A 25,070-nucleotide genomic window follows, 5' to 3' on the forward strand; every position below is an offset into this window, starting at 1 on the left:
TCCGCAACTATTTGTCCTTTTTGTCTAGGATCTCGGTTGGCTCTTCATCGTAGGAAAGATTAGCACTGAGTCCTTCGGGTGCTTGCTGTAGTATGTGTTTCGAGTTCTCTATGTACTTCTGGAGCATAGAAACATGGAACACATTATGAACTCCAGCAAGAGATGGGGGCAAGGCCAAATGGTATGCAACTGGTCCAACAAAATCTCGAAAGGTCCAATGAAACGAGGGCTAAGCTTTCCTTTCACATTGAATCTCATCACCCCCTTCATAGGCGATACTTAGAGGAAAACTTTCTCTCCAATCTGAATTCTAAATTGGTTCTTCTTTTGTCGACATAAGATTTCTGTCTAGATTGGGCAGACTTGATCCTTTCTCTAATCATGTCAACCATCGCACTTGTAGCTTCAATCATTTTCAGGGCCGAAAACTCTTCTTTCACTAGTCTCGGTCCAATACAATGGCATCCTACAAGTGTTACCATACAAAGCTTTAAATGGAGCCATGCCTATTGTTGCTTGATAACTGTTGTTATAGGCAAACTCAACCAAAGCTAAGTGTTCAACAACTGGATTACATGAATTACATCCCAATCCCATTTGTCACATCCCGCAAAATTCACTTATGGGGTACCCTATTTGGATTACTCGGGGGAGTGATCCACAGCCCAAAAGATAAAGTTTAGAAACGATTATATCCACTTAGCTCAATAATATAATCAAAAGCAAGAACAAATCATTGTATTCAAATAATTTAATAATAAAAGTCAAGAAAGGATCACAAAAGGATCACAAAAGAACATCAGAGTACGGAAATGATACCAATAGAATAAATTGTCAAAGTACGAAATGAAGGGGGAACCCATTCTACAATAGCAACAGAAGGTAGATCGAACAAAACTAAAGGTTACAACCGGTTCCCAAGGTGAAAGGGGAACAAACTAAACTACGGTCTCAATGAATCAAATACAAGGTCAAAAAAAATGGGATGATATCCCATTGCTGGCACGCAAGTGCAAAAGCCGAATTGCTCCAAATAAGAATTATATTGGTAGCCTTCACCAACATAGTCGCTGTAACCAGTATTGTATGAGTCGCCAACTTGGTCTTCAAAGTGTTGACCATCGTAGTCAATAGTAGTAGTACCTGCAGGAAAGTCTAACAAAAGATGTTGCAAAAAGGAGTGAGTTCAAAAGAACTCAGCAAGGCAGGTTATTCTATAATACATAAGCCATATGATACAAATCATAACATGATGCAAAATGATATGAAACACATGATGCAAGTATGATTCTAACTCTATATATGCTAGTCTTTATAGTAGACATGCTTTAAGTCATAGCACCATACTTCTTTGGGTAGGTCTCAATCACTCAAGCCGGGGGAATTGGGTCTTGCATCCCTCGGGACAATCCATGGTTGGGGTTTAAGTCACCGCTCTCTCACATCACCATTGGTCTAAGTAGTGGCGCATGTCAAGGTGGAGCCTAGCCATATGCAAGTCATCTACTTAGTCATATCATGTTAGATCCAGATACATTCATTCCTCGCCCCGGGTGATCCTTTCCGGTATCATTCACACTAGAGTCACGGATATTACTCACTGGACTCATCAACCCTATTGGTCATCCACAATAGTATACAGGAAGCTCTCACGTCCTCTCACGGGTTGGTTAACCGGTCTTGAGTGCCCGTGAGCCCAAATCTAGCTATTTGCAACCCAACCAATAAATGGCCCCTTTCGGGTATCCGTAGTATGATTTATGTCCTCTCAAGGGGTGGTTACCAGTCTTGAGTGCCCGTCAAACCATACTACTACCATGGGTCGTTCGGTCTCAATGCCCTTCTGATTCGGGTATGATACAACAGGGATGTCCTAGCCAACAAATCTAGACAAGTCCTATGTATGTCATCCAATAATCCGGGAAAGCATCGATGGGCATCTTCGGAGAACATCCCATACTATTCCCTCCGATGTCCAAGGACAGAAATGTCAAATGGACATTCCCCAATCCCAAATCATACTTATCCAATCACATTCTCAGTTCATCATATCATACATACATGATACATCATCATAGTGAAATATACGTCATAACATCACATGATCAAGTGTATAAGTAAATGACAAGAATGTATAGACATGATAACAAAGTAAATAAACATGGTGCTACTGTCATAAGGTAACTACAGTAGTCATATGATGTCTAAAACAACCAATAAGCTAAGCCTACTAAGTTGCCAACATTAGTGTAATAATCTCATAATCTATGTCTTATAGGTATAACTATCCTTACCTTAAGCCGCGATGATGATATTCCAAAGGCCACAAAAGAATGATCCAAATATGGTATTAAGACCCTAGACAAACATAAATGAAAGATTAGAAAAGAAATCGGGAAAATCGGAGGTCGAACGGATCAAATTGGTGAAGTACACAATTCAGCAACTGCTTGGCTGACTGGCTTGGTCGACTGACTCAGTCGACCAAGTGAATAGTGTCGGGGCTGAATAGTGATTTTTGGCCAAAAATCGATCTTCCGGGGTTCGGATCGATTCGAAACTTGGAGGGATTGTTAATAATAATATAAGAACACTTCATAACAAGAATTAGCCTAATCCAATGGCCCAATTGAAAACCCCCAATTTGAAACCCTAAGTTCTAAAGACAAGAATCATAGCATCAATTGAATTCAAATGTAAATGCAAAGGAACGTTAGGGAATTCAAGTAATGAAATGATAGGACAATAGATTAGGATCAATTACTAACCTAAAATTAGACTTGGCATACAATAGAAATCAGATTAGGTGATAAAATCATGATGCTAGGAAGGATATCATGATAATGCAATGATAAGAATCAAATGGGAGCATAGCATTAATGGGGTGAGAGGAGTTTAAGCAAATGAAAAGGGGGAAACACATAAAGAGGTGGTTGCAAGGTTGCAGCACCATCTTCATGGCCTCAACAACAATTGTGAAATCCCGCCTAATCCTAACCTTGCTACTGTGCCAAATCCATACCTACCATATGCATTATTCGATTTATTCTCTATCAACTATCGTATGAGTTGCCTAGTTTTGTTTGGTAGAAGTTCACCCCGAAGTTGATCTTTTCTCCCCTCTATTTCTTCTTGTGCCTTTTATTTCCCTTTGATAGGAGGGTGATCTTAAGTAATTCCCATGACTGATCCTCCTATCCCTGCTGTTCTAGAGTGGACCTCCATACACCCTATAACCTTGTGTTTTCCCCACATGATGATTTCAAAGGGAAATCAAGTGTGATCTTCATGATTTGTTATTCTTTCTAATTATTTCAAGACTTCAAGCTTTTCATCCCCTGTTCCTCAATCAAAGGTTAGTAATCTCTCTTGTATTGTAGTGATCTACTTTTACTATGTTTTACCCTTTGTGATTGAGATTTAGAAGAAGATGCTGCATCCTTGCAACCATCTCTTTACAATCTCTTTTCATTCTTAGGGTTTTATGATCTTCATATTGGTCTTTGTCATGATCCTTGTGAAGTCTTCATGAAGACATTATCATACTTTTGATTTGATTTCAAGGCATGTTAGATTTATCCCTTGTTTTCTTACAAAAGTTTTATTGTTAATTGTTTTCCGAAGATTTTGGGAGAAGAAAAGTCAAGATAAAAGCAATGTCCTCCATCTCCTTAGAAGCCTAGTACTCTCCCAATTTCAAGGACGAAATTATTTTAAGAGGGGGAGAATGTGACATCCAGCCCAAACCTAGCCTGGGATACCCTATTTGTTTTGGGATAAAGAAAGACTTGTTTAATGTTAGACCTTGAATTTGGACCTTGATTTCAATGTTGTTATCCTTGAAAGCCTTAGGAGGCCATATTCGGCCTTATCCTTACCCTGACCCGGTCCGGATTTTGTATTGTCTGTTGATCCAATGACCCAAAGTGGTGGGAAAATTCCTTGTGTACCCTTTTGGTTGATGATTTGGTGTCGGAGCCCAAGCCCATGGACATTGATGATGATGCCCCTCACTTGAGAGCATTGTCAATGTTAGTTTTGAATCTGCGCACCGAAGAGGGGTGAATTATTTGGTAGACCTAATGAACACCTGTGCACAATCTGAAAGTATTTCCCAAAACTAGACTTCTTGATGGACTTGTAGGAGAAAACCCCACCCAATTTGACCTTGTATAGCCTTCCAAATCCCTGTCCGAAGTTGTTGAACTATGTCTGGCAAATCCTGCTTGCGCATCGAAGAAGGTGAGCTTAGTTGGTAGACCTAATGAACTCCCATGGTTGATCCAAAGGTATTTCTGGAAACTAGACTTCTTTATTGACTTGTAGGAGAAAACCTCACTCAATTTGACCTTGTATAACCTTCCGAATCCCTGTTCAAAGTTGCTGAACTATTCCTGAGAATTCTGTTGAAACTGTTGTTGGTCGATACTATCAACCAAAGGTAACGACCAACAAGCCCAGAATCGTGAAAAAGGTGCTTTTTGGATATTCCTTTCTCCTTTTTAAGTGAAACCTCGAACCTAAATCATTATTTCACTCATTTCAACATCTGAGAACGTGGGAAAGCTCCTCTAAGCCTCCTCCTTGGCTTGGGTGTTGATCTTCTTCAAGAATCATTGTCTCTCTTCTCTAATCTCTTCTCCAAGGTATGTAATCTCTCACTCTCTCTCTAATCTACTTCTACCTCATCTTGTTCTTACTACTGAGTTCGTGAAGAAGGTGCTGCAACCTTACTACACATGTTAAGCTGAGAGACATCAGAAAACCTATTTCTTATAACCTTCTTCTCTGTCTCAGCTTTCTCTACTTCTTACGGCCTTCTCTACTTCTTACCTTCTACCTTGTCTTCTTCTCCAACCCCTATCTTGAATCAGAACACAAACCCAGAAAGTCACTCACTGATTTAGCAAAGATTTATGGCCCTCTGATGACTATGAAGCTCGGTACCACAGTTGATTCTTCAGCAGCCACAGCCCAAGGACTTCTCCAAACCCACGACCAAGCACTTGCTGGTTGAACAGTTGAGGATGCAGTTCGAGCACTAGACCACCATCAAGTTTCTATGGTATGGCTTTCTGTTTCTCCACACTGGAAAAACCCTTACAAGCTCTGTCATCATCAGATCTTTCTCAACCCAGAAACTTGATGCTGGTGAATCTCTGCAGCACCTTAAGATTCAGCAACTCCTTGATCATGTTCATGAAAATGCCCAACTGAGTTGAGCTATTGTTGCTGGTCAAGCTGCCTTTGCCACAACCCTGAACTTGCTGTCCAACATTTCTATTTATTCCTCTCTTTGAAATCATTAGACCTCCAAGGAGGAGTTGCGGCTCCAGTTCATTGGTGGGTCTAAGGCTTAAAGAAATCCTATTGTTCACCTTCTGCATGTTTCTCTTTTGAGGTTGCTTATTAATGACTCAGCCCCCCAAGAACAGCAACCAACCTCTGCAGTTTCACTTGTCTTGAATGTTCTAAGTGACAGAACCTTAAAGATGCTTTCAGAATCATGTTATGTGCCTCATCCTGATAAGGAAGAAACTGGTGGGGTGAGCTAGGTGTTGATGCAAGGGGAAACTCCGGCAGAAACTCCCACTAGACCCGGCTCCTCTTCCAGTCATTGGTAATCTATTCTCCCTTCTCTAACCTACTCCAAATTACTCCTACTTTTTCTGCTGAGGTTAGGAAGAAGGTGCTGCAACGTTGCAACCACCCCTTCTACAACCTCTTTTGTTTTGAATAAACCCTTTCATATCATATTCATGCTATGATTATTATGCATAATGTTCTTGCCTACTTACTATGATTTTCTTCATAAAAACATGAATCCTTTGCCTAATCTGATTTCTTTAAATAGGGCTGATTATATGTTAGTATGTACTCTAATTTACTGCCCATCATTTCCCTAATTCAATTCCTAAGTTCTCTTGCAATTGTAATGGTTTTCATTGAAGAACATGGGTCTTGCAAGTTTGAACCTAGGACCTCAAATTGGGGGTTTTCAATCCGACCATTGGATCATATTAATTCTTGCTACGTAGTCTCCTGCTACTGTTCTTAAGCATCCCTCCAGGTTTCATATTGATCCGAGACCCGGAAGACCAATTTTGAGCCAAAACCCAAAAAGCCAGCTTGCTGTCCAAAATTCTTTTGGTCGATACCTGTTGGTCGATACTATCGACCCAATGTATCGACCAACAAGGTTGCTGTCAGAAACTTTTGCCCAGTTTTGATCCGTTCGATCTCCGATTGTTTTGATTTCTTCTCTAATCCTTCATATATGTTTGTTTAGGGTTTTAAGACTATAGTTGGACCATTCTCTTGTGGCTTAGGATCATCTTCTTCACAATTTGAGGTAAGGACGGTTATTGCCATATAACATAGACTGTATGACTTTTACACTGCTGTTGGTAACTTAGTAGACTTAACTTATTAATTGATTTTAGACATCATATGACTACTGTAGTTACCTTATGACAGTAACACCATGCTTAATTACTTGATTTATCATGTTTACTTATTCTTGTCATTTATTTATATACTGTATTATGAGATGTTATGAGATGTTTTCAATATGATAATGTATTGTTGATATGTAATGGATGGAAATAAGCATGTGATTGCTTAGGTATGATTTGGGATTGGGGAGTGCCCTACTGGTACTTCTGTCCTTGGACATCGGAGGGAATAGTATGGGATGTTCTCCGAAGATGGCCATCGACGCTTTCCTGGATCATTGGATGACATACATAGGACTTGTCTAGATGTATGGCTAGGATGCCCCTGTCATATCAGACCCGAATCGGAAGGGAATTGAGATGGAACGACCCATGGTAGTAGTGTGGATTTGTGGGCGCTCAAGACCGGTAACCACTCCGTGAGAGGACATGAATTGCATTGCGGATACCCGAAAGGGGCCATTTATTGGTAGGGTTGCAAATGGCTAGACTTGGGCTCACGGGCGCTCAAGACCGGTGAAATGATCCGTGAGGGGACGTGAGAGCTTCCCGTCTACTATTTATGGATGACCAATAGGGTTGATGAGTCCGGTGAGTAATATCCGTGACTATAGTGTGAAGGATACCGGAAAGGATCCCGAGAGGGGAGGAATGGACGTATCCGGAACTGACATGATATGACTAAGTAGATGACTTGCATTGGGCTAGGCTTTACTTTGACATGCGCCAATACTTAGACCAAATGGTGATGTGAGAGAGTGGTGACCAAAACCCCCAACCATGGATTTGTCCGAGAGGGATGCAGGACCCAATTTCCCCCCGGTGATGAGTGACTGAGACTACCTAAAGAAGTATGGTGCTATGACTTAAAGCATGTCTACCATAGAGACCAGCATACTTAGAGTTAGAATCATATTTGCATCTTATGCCTCATATCATCTGCATCATTTCATGATTGATATCATATGGCTTATGTATTATGGAATAACTTTCCTTGCTGAGTTCTTTTAAACTCACTCCTTTTTGCAACATATTTTGTTAGACTTTTCTGCAGGTACTACTACTGTTGACTGTGACGGTCAACACTTGGAGGACTAAGTTGGTGACTCATACCACTTTGGCTACGGTGACTACATCGGTGAAGGCTATCAGTTCAAGACTCATATTTGTCAGGAGTAGACCCGGCCTAGCTTAATTTCTTATGATTATGTTATTAAGGAGACATTGTATAAGTTAGAAGAAACTATAACTTAGTTGCTTACCTTGTTATTTCTCTTCTTTGGAAATCTGGTTGTAACCTTTACCTTATTTCGATCTACCTTCCGTGCACGTTGTAGAGTATATTTCCGCTATACTCTATAGTTGTCTTTTGATTTGGTACTTGTTATTCCGCACTCTGATGTTCTTTATGATCCTTTTGTGATCATTTCTTAACTTTTATTATTAGATTACTTGAATACTATAATTTGTTCTTGCTTTTGATTATATTATTGTGATAAGTGGATATGATCGTTCCTAAACTGGATCTGTTGGGCTGTGGATCACTCCCGAGTAACCCAGATAGGGTACCCCCTGGGTGGATTTGGGGCGGGATGTGACAACAATAAAGAGAAGAGGTGAGAGTAGATTAGAGAGTAAGAGAGAGATAATCCTTACCTTGGGGAAGAGATTTGAAAAGAGTGACTATGCTTCTTGGAGGAGACCTTCACCAAAGCCAAGGAGTGGTCTCAAGAGGCTCTCTCCATGTTCCAAGAGAGTCCCAGCAGTTGAATGGTGAAAACCACGAAGTTCCACATAAATAGAACCCAAAATGACCAAAAAAACAAGATTTTCTCGGGCTTATAAATCCTTTGGTCGACTGGGTTGGTTGACTTTTAGTCGACCAAGCAGAGACAGTAACTTGGGGGAGGGAATTGGAGGGCTAGATTGATCCGAATTGAGTTGGGTTTTCTCCTACAAGTCAATCAACAAGTCTAGATCAGGGAATTACCTTCGAATCATGCCTGGGAGTGCATTAGGTCCACCAACTAAGCTCTCCTTCTTCAGGCTGCAGATTCAAGGCTAACACTGACAATACTTCCAAGTATGGAGCACCATCAACAATATCCAAGGGTTTCGGGTCAAACACCCAGATCAACACTAAGGGAGAGGCTTGGCTTGACTTTCTAGGGTCTTCTAAACATATCTAAGCTGAACTTTGGGTCCCACTTCAAGGTCAAACACAAACAAGCTGGGTTTCACATTCTCCCCCCCTTAAAATAATTTCGTCCTCGAAATTGGGATAGTACTAGGCTTTCAAAAGAGATGGAGATACATCGCTTTTACCTTGACTTTCTTCTCCCAAATCTACGGAAAACAAATAATAATAAGTCTTTTGTAATAAAAAAATAACAATAAAAAAAAGGAGTAAATCTAACATACTTTGAAAAGAGAAACAATAGAAGGGATAACAAATCATGAAGATCACACTTGATTTTCCTTCGAAATCATCATGTGGAGAAATCACAAGGTTATAGAGTGAATGGAAATCCACTCTAGAACAACAGGGTTAGAAGGATCAGTCATGGGAATGACTTAAGATCACCCTCCTATCAAAGGGAATAGAAGGCACTAGAAGAAATCATACAGAGAATAGATCAGCTTCGAGGTAAACTTCTACCAAGCGAAACTAGTCAACTCATACAACAGAGAATAAATCGAACAATGCATATGGTATGTATGCATTTGGCACAATAGCAAGGTTAGGATTAGGTGGGATTTCACATTCTCCCCCCCCCCCTTAAAGTAATTTCGTCCTCGAAATTGAAAGCATACCTGGGCTTTCAAAAATATGAGGAACTTCGTTAGGGGTGTGATTCTCCCACTGACTCTTTACCAAGGGGAAGGAAGGTACAACGAAAAATAGGTCTAATAGGTAAAGAACACTAGACTCTTGACTGACTTCTTAAACAGCAGATAGGAATTCAAAACAATAAGCTGACGTTAAGAATGCAGGAGATGCATAGGTGACAAATCGAACAAAGATAGGAAAAAAGGCTACGAATAACGAACCGAAAGAAAAGTTTTCTAGGCTTCTCAAAAGGTTCAAGGGTTTCAAAGGTCTTCCACAAAACATCACACTTCTAACAAGTCAACCACACCTAAATCAGCTGCACAGGTCATTAGTTTCCTCCTCATCTTCCTCTACCACGGCCTCCTCCTCGTCCTCGTCTCTCCATGATGACTGTACCTATAGAAAGAGATTAAACAAGTCAATGTTAGAGAATTACCAAAGAAGTGTAGACAAGAAGGGCATTTTCGTAATTTTTGAAAATTTTTCAATTTTGGGGAAAATTCAAATTGAACATACTAGCATGTGTGTAATTCCTTGAATTTCATGCTTATGAAGTTTAATTGAAAAAAACCCATCGAAATCGCGGCCTAAAGCGGAAAATTTAGCAAGCTAGAAATGGGATTTTTGGTTTCTTAGGTCAAATTGGGGATTTTTGAAAACATCGAAATTGGTTGAAACGAATTGGATGAGTACCTCTAGCATATCATTTCTAGCATGTGACAACTGATTTCATGTTAATTTCCAAGCTATTTGAGAGTAATCAAATTTTTCCTAAATTTGGGGATTTCGATTGCGTTAGCAAAAGCAAGTTGGTGTTTTTGTGTTTGCTTGAGGTTTAAGGCTTGTTTTTGCATGGAAACTATGGGATTATGTTAGTAAGCATGCATGAACATATTTCTAACCTAGAAAAACAAGTTAAACATGGATTTTCATGTATTTTAAACAAAGAAATCAACTTGAGAAGATGATGAATAGTGCTTACCTTGTTTGGATCTTCTATGTGTGTTGTGTTGATATTGTTGAAGCTTCTAAACACTTGGATTCTCTTTGGAAACCTTGGCAAGATGGTTCTCCAGAGCTCTTTCTTGAGAAATTTGAGTTTGAAATGAGAAATGAAGTGGGAAATGAGGTTTAAAGCCCAAAATTTGTGTGTTGAATTTGCTTGGTCGGCTGATTGGTCGACTGAACCAGTCGACCAAATCCAGTTGACCAAAGGAGGACACAATGCCCTGTTTTGGATTTTGCTTGGATTTTCGGCTCGATTTTTGGATTTTTGACCAATGTTTGATTATTTGCTTACTATGTTGATGATTCTAAGTATGTTTAAGCATTCTAATCTCTTGAAGTTGTTGACGAATCTTTGGTGTTGGTGTTGTCATCTTTGTTTTTGTAGAATGGTTGTCCTGAGAAACCAACTTGTAGGTTCCAATAGCACCGGTAATGGTGAGACGCCTGCTGGTACTTTAGACCAACAGACACAAGAGAACAGTCACACCACTATTGACCTCCCAAGTGCTCCTGAGATCGGAAGTTTTCGGGATATTGCTAATGTTATGAATAACATGATGCAACAGGCAGCCCAGTTTACTCAGATGATGACAAGCTTCATGGTGGGAATCGTGCTGGTGGGCAAGGAAACCCTAATGTTGCAGCTCTGTATGTGGAGAGGTTCGCTGGAACCCCGCATACTAGGCTAATGGAGAGTTTCCTGAAACTGCAAGTGCCATCTTTCACTGGTGTGAGATCCCACCTAACCCTAACCTTGCTATTGTACCAAATCCATACATATACCATATGCATTGTTCGATTTATTCTCTGTTGTACGAATTGCCTAGTTTCATTTGGTAGAAGTTTACCCCGAAGCTGATCCATTCCCTCTACAATTTCTTCTAGTGCCTTCCATTCCCTTTGATAGGAGGGTGATCTTAAATCATTACCATGACTGATCCTTCTATCGCTGCTGTTCTAGAGTGGATCTCCATACACTCTATAACCTTGTAAATTCTCCACATGATGATTTTGAAGGGAAATCAAGTGTGATCTTCATGATTTGTTATTCTTTCTAATTGTTTCAAGACTTCAAGCTTTTCATCTCCTATTCTTCAATCAAAGGTTAGTAATCTCTCTTGTGTTGTATTGATCTACTCTTCTATATTTTATTCCTTGTGATTGAAGCTATGAAGAAGATGTTGCATCCTTGCAACCATCTCTTCTACAATCTCCTTTCATTCTTAAGGTTTTATGATCTTCATATTGATCTTTGCCATGATCCTTGTGAAATCTTCATGAAGCCATGATCATACTTTCATTTTGATTTCAAAGCATGTCAGATATATTCCTTGTTTTCTTACAAAAGACTTATTGTTATTTGTTTTCCGAAGACTTTGGGAGAAGAAAGTCAAGACAAAAGCGATGTATCTCCATCTCTTTGGAAGCCAAGTACTCTCCTAATTTCGAGGACAAAATTATTTTAAGGGGGGGGGGAGAATGTGAAATACAGCCCAAACCTAGCTAGGACACCCTATGTCACATCCACCCAGCCGGTATCCTATCTGGCATACCCGGGAATGTGATCCACAGCTCGAAGATCAAGGATCGAGCGGCCATGCCTCCCACATACACGATAACATAATCACGAACAATATAATCAATGTTTAAAGCGAGTAATAAACAGATCAAGTGAATAAGAAAAGATAATCAATCAGAGTGCGAAAAATATTAAGTATCAAATACATATCAAGAAGTCCCAAAGAGAAAGAGAGTGATCAGAAGTCACTCTTTCTCAGAAGCAACGGAAAAATGATTAATTAATTTAGTTACAAATCCCAAACATCAAGAGTAAATCCAAAGAGTTATTACAACATATCCGGTGTTCCAAAAGACATAAAGGCCTAGGCTAGAGTCTCATCCGTCATAAATAGGGTATCCTCGTATGTGTACACAAAGGAGACTAAGCAAGGCCTCTCCCAAATCAAGGTCGGACTAACTCTAGTACGGAGGGTAATCACCCTCGACACCTTCACCATAATCTTCGTAACAGCCAGGACCTTCACCGTAGTATGAGGGATCCTGCGCCGCCTCATAGTAAGAGCCATCAATGTATTCAATACCTGCAGATATGTCTAACAAAACAATTGTAGAAAGGAAATGAGTTCAAAGAACTTAGCAAGGCGAATCGTTTCACAATACACAAATCATACGATACAAGTCACGATATGATGCAAGATGATATGAGACAATGATGAAATATGATTGTAACCCTAAGTATGCTAGTCTCTAAGGTAGACATGCTTTAAGCCATAGCACCATACTTCTTTAGGTCGTCTGTCACCCCCCCCCCTCAATCATACATGATATCTTGGGTCTGCCGGGGTAACTGGGTAAAGTCCTCATCAGAAACCATGGTTGGGGATTAAGTCACCACTCTCTCACATCACCATTGGTATAAGTATTGGCGCATGTCACGGTGAAGCCTAGCCCAATGCAAGTCATCTACTCAGTCATATCATGTCAGATCCGAATACTTTCCCTATGGCACCGACCAACTCAGTTCCGTATCCTTCACACTAGAGTCAACGTATCCTATGGCTACCACCAACTCGGACTACGGACTCATCAACCCTATTGGTCATCCACAAATGGTAAACGGGAAGCTCTCACGTCCTCTCACGGGTTGGTTACCGGTCTTGAGCCCCCGTGAGCCCAGGTCTATCCATTTGCAACTCTACCAATGAATGACCCCTTTCGGGTATCCGCAATATGGTTTATGTCCTCTCACGGGGTGGTTACCGGTCTTGAGCACCCATCAACCATACCCTACCACGGGTCGTTCGTTCTCAATACCCTTCCGATTCGGGTCTGATACAACAAGGATAATCCTAACCATACATCTAGACAATCCTATGTATGTCATCCAATAACCCGGGAAATTGTCAATGGACACCTTCGGAGAATATCCCATACTATTTCCTCCGAAGTCCAAGGACAGAAGTGTCGGAAGGACACTTCCCAATCCCAAGTCATACGTAGTCATTCACAAGCTTAATCTCATCATATCATACATAATCAATAATTTATCATATAAACAAAGGCATATCATAACATGATTAACCGTATACATAATCATAAAGAATAATTAAGCATGACATTCCGAATGACATGTAACATACAATTATTGGTAAATATGCATACAATAGCCATGCATGATTAAGGAGTACACATAGGAAGTATATCTACTAAGTTTTCAAAGTAGAAGTATATTTGCATAATTAACGTACTTGAGGTAATGACCGTCCTTACCTTAATCGAGTCGGGGATAAAATCAAGAGTCACAAAGAATAACCCAAAAGTCAGTGTTTGTACCCTAGACAATATATAATCAACATTAGAAAAGAAAGCAATCAAATCGGAGGTCAAACAAAGCATTTCGGCCACAAACAGGGCTGCTGTCATATCTTGGTCGACTAGCTGGTTGACTATCAGTCGACCAAAGCTTAACGGTAACGGGCAGAATTGGGGATTTGGCCCAAACTGATCTTCCGGTGCTCCGATCGACATGAAACTTGGAAGGCATGATTATGGCAATATGGGGACACTACACACCAAAAATTATCACGATCCAACGGTCCAATTGTGAATACCAAAATCGAAACTTTATGTTCTATATGCTAAACATCATATATCGAATTGGAATTGATTGTAATTGCAAGGAATGATGGTAAATCAGTCAAGGGAATGGTAAAACTAAATTGGAATCATGAATTCATAGTAACTTAGACCTAGCATACAACTACATATCAGTTTTGAATCAAGGATAGGTTGAAATGAAAGAAATCAAAGCAATGCAATGTGAGCAATCTTAATGGGAGTATTATCATAGCAAGAGTGGGGTGATAATCATGGAATTGAAAGGGGGAAACTCATGGCTAAGTGTTTGCGAGGTTGCAGCACTTCAGCAATGATCCCAAGAATAGAATTTAATAGATGGTTGAGTAGATTAGAAGAAAAAAAGAAGAGAATCCATACCTTGAATCAATGATTGAGATAGAATGCCAATGATTAAAGTCAAAATCCTTCACAACCACCAAGAGATAGCCTAGGGAATGCCAAACCTCGTTCTCTGGAGTGCCAATGATTAGTTTAGGCCTTCATTCACGAGTTCCAAGAAGGTAGGGGCAAAATGGTAAGTAATTTTGTAAATTTTTTAATTTTATAACTGTTGGTCGACTGGCTGGTCAACTGTCAGTCGACTGGCTGGTTGACTGTCAGTCGACCAAGGCTGACAGCAACCTTAGAATGTGGATTTGGAAGGCCAGACTGATCCGAATTGAGTTGGATTTTCTCCTACAAGTCTAGTTTCAAGAAATACATTCGGATTGAGCACGGGGGTTGAATAGGTGCTTCAACTAATTCAATCTTCTTCGATGCGCAGATTTTCACTAAACACTGACAATGTGCTCAAGTAAGGGGCATCATTGTCAATGTCCATAGGCTCTGGATCAAGCATCGAATCTTCAACTAAGAGGGCCCACAAGTCTCTTCTACCTCCACTTCGGGTCTTCAGATCTACAACAGTACAAAATCTGGGCCGGGTCAAGGTTAGGATAAGGCCGGATTTTACACCCTATATGTTTTGGGTAAAGAAAGGTTAGTTTAATGTTACACCTTGAAGTTAGACCTTAATTTCAGTGTTCTATCTCCTTCTCTCTTTTCTTCTTCTTACTGTTCTATCTTGATGTTTTGATTGTGGAGAAGGTGTTACACTACTGTAACTACCTATTCTCTAATCTCCTTATGTCTTAAAGTGAACCCCCAATCACTCTATGCATTCCTTGAAACCACATGGTGAATCTCTTCAATTCTTCATTTATTTTGATTGAGTTTTGGACAGCATGATCATTCTACTGTAGCTTCTTTACTAATTAATGTTTAACATGTTTGATCTTAGCCTTTACTACTGTTCTAATGTATTTCATCTCTTTGAATCAATTTCCCTTTCTTTCTAGCCAGTATAGCCTTCTATGTTGATCATTGATATAAGCATTCTAGTAAGTTTCTATTTTTGATTCCTCTCATTCTAGGATTAGTATTCTTTTGATTTTCTATTTAGTTATTCTTGCTGTGATTTTTGTCTTAGGAAGATGGTATTGCATCGTTACAAACACCTCTTCTACGATCTTTAAGGTTGTGAATCCATTCAATTCTAATGATGCTATGATTCCCCTATTTGATTTTCTACAAGGAATCATATATATTTTCATGAATGCATGCTTGATCTTGTTTCTCTTGTATGATTGATCCATTCTTATGATAATTCTTGACTCCGGTATGTTTTTGATATTCCATTAGAGTGAAGCCTTGTTCTCTTTAATTCTTCCCTTGAATCCATGGTGAGTTTGCTATGGAAAACCATGTTGTTTCCAATTTAGAAACTCATGTTCCCAAATTATAAAGTACTGATTTCTGACCATGGATGATGTCCAATTCATGCTAGATAGTCTTAGCATGTTTGTATGAGGTTCCCTTTCGAATTTTGAATCAATCGGACTTCAAACGAAGAAGTTATGACCAAAACAATGCATTTTGGCCTTGCTGTCCCCATTGGTCGACTGATTGGTGATTGGGGCCAGTAGACCAATCAATCGACCAACCAGATCTAAAATCCAAGAAAACCTTTTGTTTTGGGTTTTTAGCTTCCTATTTAATCAAACCTCGAGCCTTTTTGTCTCCTCTGCCTCCTAAGCTCTCTGGAAGGTCTAAAGACTCCTCTCCAAACCTCTCCTTGCATCCTTGGTTGATTTCTCGTAAGAACTCAAGTAATCTTTCTTCTTCTTGCATCAAAGGTATGTCTACACTCTCTTCTTCTTCCCCATCTATGTTTTTCTTTTCTTTTGGACTGAGACAATAGAGTAGATGTTGTATCCTTTGTTGCAACCATCCCTCCACTCATCTCTCATGGTTTCCTAAGGATTTATGGCTACTATAATGATCTTGATCATGATCATTGCAAGCTTTTGAAGGAACCATGATCTTCTCTTTAATTTTCTTTGATTCATCCTTTGATTTGAATTCTTACAATCTTAGATCTGTTTCTTTATTAGATCAGTGTTCAATCTCTATGTTTTCTTTACTAGATTAGTAATCTATCAATCTCTGATTTTCCCTTCATGATCGTACCATGTTTTCTTCAAAAACCCTGACTGTTACTTTTATGGTAAGTTTTGTTTCCTTATTTGAATCTTTAGGTTTTGATCAATGATAGTGTTAGACTTGTTCTTTAGTACTAGTACACTGTCATTGCAATCCCCTTCTTGTATAGTGATGTTTCGGATCGCAAAATTCTGTTTTCGGATTAGAAACTCTGTTTTTGTATGTTACTAACTCAGTTGGTTGACTGATTGGTCGACTGGGTCAATAGACCAATCAATCGACCAATGAAGACAGTAGCTATTTTGTTGGTCTATTTTGGTTCGTTTGATCTCCTGCCTTTTTGACTTCTTTCCTAATAAAGTATGTATACTTGTTTAGGATCTTCTGCCAAGTTTAGAAAGATTCTCCTTGATTCTTGGGATTCTCTTCAAAGTTATATAAGGTAAGGAGGGGTATTTCTATAATTACATTGATTGTGTGATCTTAGCTTCTAAATTAGAATCATTCGGATTTGTTACCATAAGTGGATTCTTTTATGGATACACTACTGATGTACTTACTTTAACTACAGTACCATTACTTACTTGTATTCTTTAATTTATGAATGTCTTTTAGTGTCAATTGTATACGAGATGGATCGTGTTATTGTATACTTTCTATATGAGGAGTTACTAGAATTGTGTATGATATGATTGACTAGTGATTGTGACTGATTAGGTATGGTTCGGGATGGAGAGGTGTCCTTTTGACACTTTTGTCCTTGGACATCAACGGAAATATTATGGGATGTTTCTGGGGGTGCCCATTGACACCTTCCTGAATTGTTGGTTGTCATACCTAGGACTATCTAGCAGTGTTTGGCTAGGATGTCCCCGTATATCAGACCCTAGTCGGAAGGGTATTGAGACCGAATGACCCTTGGTAGCAATGGGGATTCATAGGCGCTCAAGACCGGTAACCAACCCATGAGAGGACAGGAATCACATTGTGGGGTCCATTCATGGTAGGGTTGCATATGGATAGACTTGGGCTCGTGGGCGCTCAAGACCGGTAACCAATCCTTGAGGGGACATGAGAGCTTCCCGTTTACCATATGTGGATAACCAATAGGGTTGATGATTCCGTAGTCCGGGACTATGAGGACTCTAGTGTGAAGGATACCGGAAAGGATCCCTAAAGGGGAGGAATGGACGTATCTGGAACTGACTTGATATGACTAAGTAGAAGACTTGCATTTGGCTTGGCTTAACCCTTACATGTGCCAATACTTAGACCAATGGTGATGTGAGAGAGCGGTGACCTAAACCCCAGCCATGGATTGTCCGAGAGGGATGCGGGACCCACTACCAACTGGAGCCGAGTGACGGAGACTTACCCAAAGAAGTATGGTGCTATGACTTAAAGCATGTTTGCCAATAGGGACCAACATACATAGAGTTAGATTCATACATACATTGTCTGTCTCATATCATATTGCATTATGCTTTGCTTTGTAATCCTGCCATTTATGTTATTGTGGATTTAACCTACCTTACTGGGTTTCTTTCGAAACTCACTCCTTTTGTACCATATCTTTTGTTAGATTTCTCTACAGGTTTTGAATACTATGACAGTACGTACGAGGAAGCACAAGGTGAAGAAGATGAAGACTGAAGAAGAAGAAGAGCTGACTCAAAATGTGGATTAGATTTCTCTTATTTCTTCTAGACTTTTATTTTACTTGCATTAGCTTAGGGCTTTGTTTTAGAATTTGATCTACCTTCCGCATATGTTTGTGGAGTATATTTCCGCTATACTCCACAGTTGTCTTTTGATTTGGTATCTTGTTATTCCGCACTCTAATATTCTTAGTGATCCTTCTGAGATCCTTTCTTGAATTTTATTATTAACTTATTATAATACAATGATTTTTTCTTGCTTTTGATTATGTTATTGTGCTAAATGGATATGATCGTTCCTCAACCTGATCTTTTGGGCTGTGGATCACTCCCCCGGGTAATCCAGCTAGGGTATAGGCTGGGTGGATTTGGGCGGGATGTGACAACTGGTGTAACAAAGGATGCTCTATTTGCTAACAAATGGTTGAGGGAACTAGAGAAGGCCTTTCGGAATTTGCAATGTATCGATGCCCAGAAAGTTCTTTTTGTAGAGTAGAAGCTTCAGCATGAGGCTGATGCATGGTGGACTTCGACTAGACCCATTCTTGAAGGCCTCCATGCGGGTGTTGTATCATGGGAATTGTTTAAAGAAGCGTTCTATAAGAATTACTTTCCTGAAGCAGTGAAGGATGCCAAGGAGGCAGAATTTATGGCATTGGTTCAAGGTTCCTTATCTGTGCTGGACTACCAATAGAAATTTGAAGAGCTATTCTTTTTTGCCCCTGATTCGATCAAACCTGACAATGTGAAGCAAAGAAGTTTTTCAAAGGACTGAGGCCATCGATAAATGCATATATCACCGTTCTCCCTCTTGAGAGCTATGCCCAGGTAGTACAGAATGCAAAGAAGCTGGAAGAGACTGAAGAGAAAATGTTCGGGTCCAGAGGCCTTGGCAGCCAAGGAACCCTGGTTATGTTGACCGCACGGATCGTCAATTTGTGAGACCTACTCCGTATCCCACTCCTACCTTTCAGCCAAGGAGTGTTGGACAGGGTTCAAGTGTTGTACATGCGGGCCAGCATAGTCATCCTACTGGAGTTAGACCTACGGGAGCTGTTTATCCTTCTCGGCCTGGGATTGCTAATCCTAGACCCGCATTTCAAAGACCTCCCACTGTAGCGACTCATGTTGGACAGAAGGACTCTACTTGTTTCTTTTGCAAGCAGACCAGTCATTATGCTCGTTTTTGTCCGAAGAAGCCTGTGCAGCCTATTGCCCCTGTTGTGAGAAGTGCTCTTATTCCTTCCCCTGCCCCTCCCTCTGGCTGAGTATTCAACCTATTTGGTGTTGAACAGGATCCTTGTCATGATGTTGTTACAGGTACATTGTTAGTTGCTTCACTTCCAGCATTTGTTTTGTTTGATACGGGTGCATCTCATTCGTTCATCTCATCTACTTTTGCTTTGAAGACTAACCTAACACCCAGGTGTTTATCTAGTTGTTTGTTGATTAGTACCCCTGTTGGGTCTGTTGTAAAGCTAGATAGAGTGTTAGAAGAATGTCCTGTATTGATTGGTGGAAAGAACTTGAAGGCGAACTTAGTATTGTTTGATATGAAGGATTTTGATGTAATGTTGGGAATTGACTGGCTGACATCTCACAATGCTGTAATCTTGTGTTCTTCAAAGAGAATTCAGTTTTGGTTGAGTGAGAATTCAGTTTTTGAGTTCCAAGAAGAAAAGGGAAGAATCAGTAAGAAGACCTTGACCGCATTGATGCAAGTCTGTGCATTTGTGGAAAGTGCTTCACCTGGAAGCAAGGTCAAACAAGGAAAGAAGCTTGAAGAAGTCAAGGTTGTGTGTGATTTTGCCAATGTGTTTCCAGATGATCTGTCAGGACTACCCCCTGATAGAGAAGTTGAGTTTTCGATTGACTTAACTCCTGGAGCTGCCCAGGGTCTAAAGCTCCGTATAGAATGGCACCTACCGAGTTAGAAGAGTTGCAAACACAACTAAATGAGCTCTTAGAGAGAGGTTTTGTACAACCTAGTGTACCCCTTGGGGAGCTCCAGTTTTGTTTGTGAAGAAGAAGGATGGTAGCATGCGTCTATGCATTGATTACCAGGAGTTGAACAAGTTGACCGTCAAGAATAGATATCCGCTGCCCCGGATTGATGATCTTTTTGATAAGTTGAAAGGTGCAGCAATCTTCTCGAAGATTGATTTGAGGTCTGGATATCATCTGTCACACCCCACCCCAGCCGGATCCGGTAATACCCGAATACCCATGGGGGTGATACACCGCAAGATCTAGGTTCAGTGACAAATCCATACAAAACATGATATAGCATAATTAAATGGACAAGAATAAATCAAGTTCAAGTAATTAATTACCAAATCTTAAATAATGATTACAATCATCCATTATTTCAAATCAAAACTAAACATCAGAGTCTTAGAAGAGAAAGAATATTTAAAGTTGCAGCGAAAATCATTTAAGGAAGCTCTAAAGAAAAGAAACTCCATAAGAGCAGTCTTGGCATGAACATGAAGCATCATGAGCTTCCACTTCTTCTCCGACAATGCCCTCCTGGTAGCCATTTATCAAAGGATCCTCAGCGTTGGAGGGGTCCTCATAACATGTAGAGCAGTCTAAAGAAACAAACAAAATAAAGGAATGAGTTCATAGAACTCAGTGAGGTAACTAACATTCATGTCAATACATTCATCCATACTCCATATCATAATTCATAAAACAATCATGTATTTAATAATATAAACAATAAATGCATGGTGATGACATGAGGTTCCTAACTCTATAATGTAGTCTCTAAAGTAAACATGCATTAAGTCACACACCAGTCTTCTTTGGGGGTCTCATCACTCTTCCCTCACGGCACTCAAGCACGTCTGTTGGGTTCTCCGCGGCAATTGGGTCAAGTCACATCAATCCGTGGCTGGGGTATAAGTCACCACTCTCTCACATCACCATTGGTATAAGATTTGGCGCGTGTCAAGGATTACTCTAAGCCCAATGCAAAGTCATACGGTCTCGTACTACATATGGTTTGGATACTTCCCCTATGGCACCAACCAACTCGGTTCAGTATCTCTTCCCACCTAGAGTCAACGTATCCTATGGCACCAACCAACTCGGACTACATTGAACTCTAACCCTATGGTCATCCACATACAATAGACAGGATGCTCTCCATGTCCTCTCACGGGTCATTTCACCAGTCTTAAGCGCCCACGAGCCCTTGTCTATTATATGCAACCCTACCATCTCATGATGACAGTGGGCCTGCTTGATGCTCACAGGACCTAGCCACTGGCATCACGGGTTAACCAGTTTCAATACCCCTACCGGAAGGGTAGTAGTACTCATGAGGTCACCTAGCCAAACACTTCTAGACATGCCCTACATATGTCAATCAGTAATTAGGGAAAGCACCAAGGGCACCATAGGAATGCATCCCATACCGCCTCCTCTTGTATCCTATGGCAAAAATGCCAATAGGGCATTCCCCATTCCCCAATGTTACCTAGTCAATCACATAAGATCACTAGGGCAATGGGCGAACCCATGACCCTAGTAGAAAATACAAGGTAGAGGGAATAATAATGTTCCTCCTCTTTCATCTCATACAATATCATACCATATTCATATCAATAACATAGGATTCAATAGCAAAGAGAAATACTAAAGCAATAAATCTTACATTCCATCCGTGCAAAGTCATACACATGCATATCATGGTAAATATAAATTTACAACAATTTATATCAATAAAAGAAATTAAAATAACAACAATTTATTATGTATAACAAGGTTAGTTATTCCTCACCTTTTTACTTTGCTCCTTTCTCCAAAGTCTGAGAATTCACTCCCACAAGTTTGGTGACTAAAGATACATAAATGCCTATTCATGCAAGAAATTAATAATAAAAAATTAGAGTCAATTTGGGTTTCAAAGGATATCCCAAAATCTTCCCACGAAAATCCAAATCCTTACCCCTACTTTACAAAAGGGTAGTTCACAACCTTACTAGTGAATGATCTCTAATTCGTCACCAAATCGAAGTCTAAATGAAACGAAACTTTGGGGAAAGCTAATTGGCAGCAAAGGATCCTACGGGTACCTTCAATTTAATCAAATTTGATTCAGCTCAAAAAGCCCTAAATTTGGCTCTCATAAATCACCCGTGGGTGACCTAGAGAGTCAAAATGCGTAAACCTTAGCATGGGATCTTACCATTACTCCCATACTCAAGGGAAACATTAATATAAGAAAAGATAAACATCTAGGGTACCTATCATTATTCCCTTTCATAGATCCCCATGAAAGAAGAGAAGAGAAACTCTCACCAACTATGATTAAAGAGAAGGGTTAAAGAAAACCAACCTTTCCTAATAATTTTGCAAAGATTCGGATCACAGACACCTTCGGAAGAATGGAAATCGCTCCTCTCTTTCGTTTCTCCTTTTCTCCAAAGCCTCTGCCTCTTTCTAGCCTCCAAAAATGCGTTTACGGATGAGATAAAACATAAATAGGGTTTAAAAATCTGAATTTCCATTTTTGCCCCTAAACAAAAAATTGGGTGGGGGGTTGGTTCACCCAAACGGCCCATTCTTCCAGCCCATGGTTGGACTCCCAAACGGACTCCGATTTTAGTGCTTTTTGGCTCGTTGGAAAGGTCTTTAGACGATCTTCGATTTGATACCTTATTCATGTCAATCAGATTCTCCATCTTTGACCTATGGACATTCTAAGATCACCATTTTTACACTATCGAGACTAATCTTCTCTCTTCACTTAAACTCTAAGAGAGTTTTTGAGTCATTATAAGGGTCATCTACCAACATTGGTTCAATTTCAATCCTTTGGGCTTGACTTGAATGGCCAACAGTTGTCACCAACTCGAGGCCCGGGTTCTCAATCTTGAAACCACGGGTTAAAGTGGTAGAAACCGGGGGATTTCACATCATCAGTTGAAAGTGAAGTCAAGTGATATCTTCAAGACAACGTTTAGAACAAGATATGGGCATTATGAGTTTAGAGTTATGCCTTTTGGGTTAACTAATGCTCCTGTTGTGTTCATGGATCTCATGAACCAAGTATTTCATGATGAGCTTGATAAGTTTGTGATCGTCTTTATTGATGACATCTTGATCTATTCAAAGAATGAAGAAGAACATGTGGAACACTTTAGTTTCACATTGCAAAGGTTGAGAGAAAAGAAGCTCTATGCTAAGTTTAGCAAGTGTGACTTTTGGTTCTCAAGGGTAGTATTTTTCGGCCATGTTGTTTCAGGTGAAGGTATTCGTGTTGATCCTGAAAAGGTGCAAGCCGTTGCCGAATGGGAAAGACCGAAGACTATGACTGAGATAAGTAGTTTCCTTGGATTGGCGGGATACTACAAAAGGTTTATTGAGAACTTTTCTAGGTTGGCTGCTCCTATGACTAAGCTAACTAGAAAGGAAGAGAAGTTTGTGTGGACCGAAGCTTGTGAGAAGAATTTCGAAGAGGTGAAAGTTAGATTGACAAGTGCCCCGGTTTTGACTATACCTGATAGTTCCAATGGTTTGACAGTCTACACTGATGCTTCTAAGATTGGTTTGGATTGCGTGTTGATGCAGTATGGTAAAGTAGTGGCATATGCCTCTCGAAAATTGAAGAATTATGAGCGGAACCACCCCACTCATGATCTAGAGCTTGCCGCCGTTGTCATTGCTTTGAAGATTTGGAGACATTACCTGTATGGTGAGAAGATCGCTATCTTCACATATCATAAGAGTTTGAAGTACTTCTTTACCCAGAAGGAATTGAACATGAGACAAAGAAGATGGTTAGAGTTGGTCTCTGATTATGATTGTGACATCCAATATCACCCTGGTAAGGCTAATGTTTTTGCTAATGCACTTAGCAAGAAAAGTCAGAAGAAGGTGTTGGACTTGAATGCTTTGAGTCAACCTTTGTTGTCTTCGATTGCAGGTTTTGGTTTGGAAGTTGTTTCTGAAGGTTTGGATTTTGTTCTCTCTGTTATGACAGCAAGATCCACCCTTAGAGACAAAATTTTAGCTTTGCAAGGTTCCGACCAAGAGTTGAAAGAGAAGATTGAGAAGATTGCTTTGAATCCCGAAATGGACCCTGATTTTAGTATGTCTATGGATGATGCTTTGTTGTTTAGAGGTAGACTTTGTGTGCCGGCTGTTGAAGAAATCAAAAAGGAAATATTGAAGGAAGCACACCAGTCAATCTTTACAGTACACCCCAAAGTTACCAAGATGTACAACGACTTAAGGGAACATTTTTGGTGGATTGGTCTGAAAGATGATGTTGAAGATTTTGTTGCTAAGTGTGAGACTTGCCAACGTGTGAAAGTCGTTCGTCAACCCCCATCGGGATTACGTCAGCCCCTTCCTATTCCTAGTTGGAAGTGGGAAGATATTTCTATAGACTTCGTGACTAGACAAAAAACTTATGCCGACAAGAGAAGAACCGATTTAGAATTTCAGATTGGAGAGAAAGTTTTCCTCAAAATATCGCCTATGAAGGGGGTGATGAGATTCAATGTGAAAGGAAAGCTTAGCCCTCGTTTCATTGGACCTTTCAAGATTTTGGAGAAGGTTGGACCTGTTGCATACCATTTGACCTTGCTCCTATCTCTTGTTGGAGTTCATAAGGTGTTCCATGTTTCTATGCTCCGGAAGTACATAGAGAACCCAAAACACATACTATAGCAAGCACCCGAAGGACTCAGTGCTGATCTTTCTTACGATGAAGAGCCAGCCGAGATCCTAGACAAAAAGGACAAACAGTTGCGGAATCGCACCATCCCTTTGGTGAAGATTCGGTGGCAGAACCATACCCCTGAAGAAGCTTCATGGGGGAAAGAAGAAGACATGAAGGAGAAGTTTCCTCATCTTTTTGGAAGCACATGTACGTTTTCAATTTCGAGGATGAAATTTCTTTTAAGGGGGAGAGAATGTGAAACCCAACCCTATCCTAACCCTGACCTTGACCCGGATCCT

Source organism: Hakea prostrata, chromosome 2 (genome assembly GCF_041222555.1).
Source record: "Hakea prostrata isolate BN-2017 chromosome 2, UWA_Hpros_2, whole genome shotgun sequence".
Classification (NCBI taxonomy): Eukaryota; Viridiplantae; Streptophyta; class Magnoliopsida; order Proteales; family Proteaceae; genus Hakea; species Hakea prostrata.